This window comes from Penaeus monodon, chromosome 34 (assembly GCF_015228065.2).
Source record: "Penaeus monodon isolate SGIC_2016 chromosome 34, NSTDA_Pmon_1, whole genome shotgun sequence".
In the NCBI taxonomy this organism is placed as follows: Eukaryota; Metazoa; Arthropoda; class Malacostraca; order Decapoda; family Penaeidae; genus Penaeus; species Penaeus monodon.
Window position 1 is genome coordinate 11710573 of NC_051419.1, and position 278 is coordinate 11710850.

Genomic DNA, 278 nt, shown 5'->3' on the forward strand with positions numbered 1-278 from the left:
CCTATGCGAGTCAACTTCCGGCCCTCCAAACACCACCTGCCCTTTGCTCCAAAAGCCACGTATCCGCATGTCGGGCCTTCGGACGGCAGCCCGAGCGCCGCTCAGCCAGCACGTGTACGCTGGCGCCCTTAAATAGCGGAATGATGGGCGATAAGCGGTTTCTCGAGACGCTTCGCTGGAGGTACTATTAAGCTTTCGCACCGCGCACTGCCACTTCGGATTCCGTGGAGTACCTACGTGCTCATCGCCGGCCGAGGGAGGGGCGACACGGAGGCGGG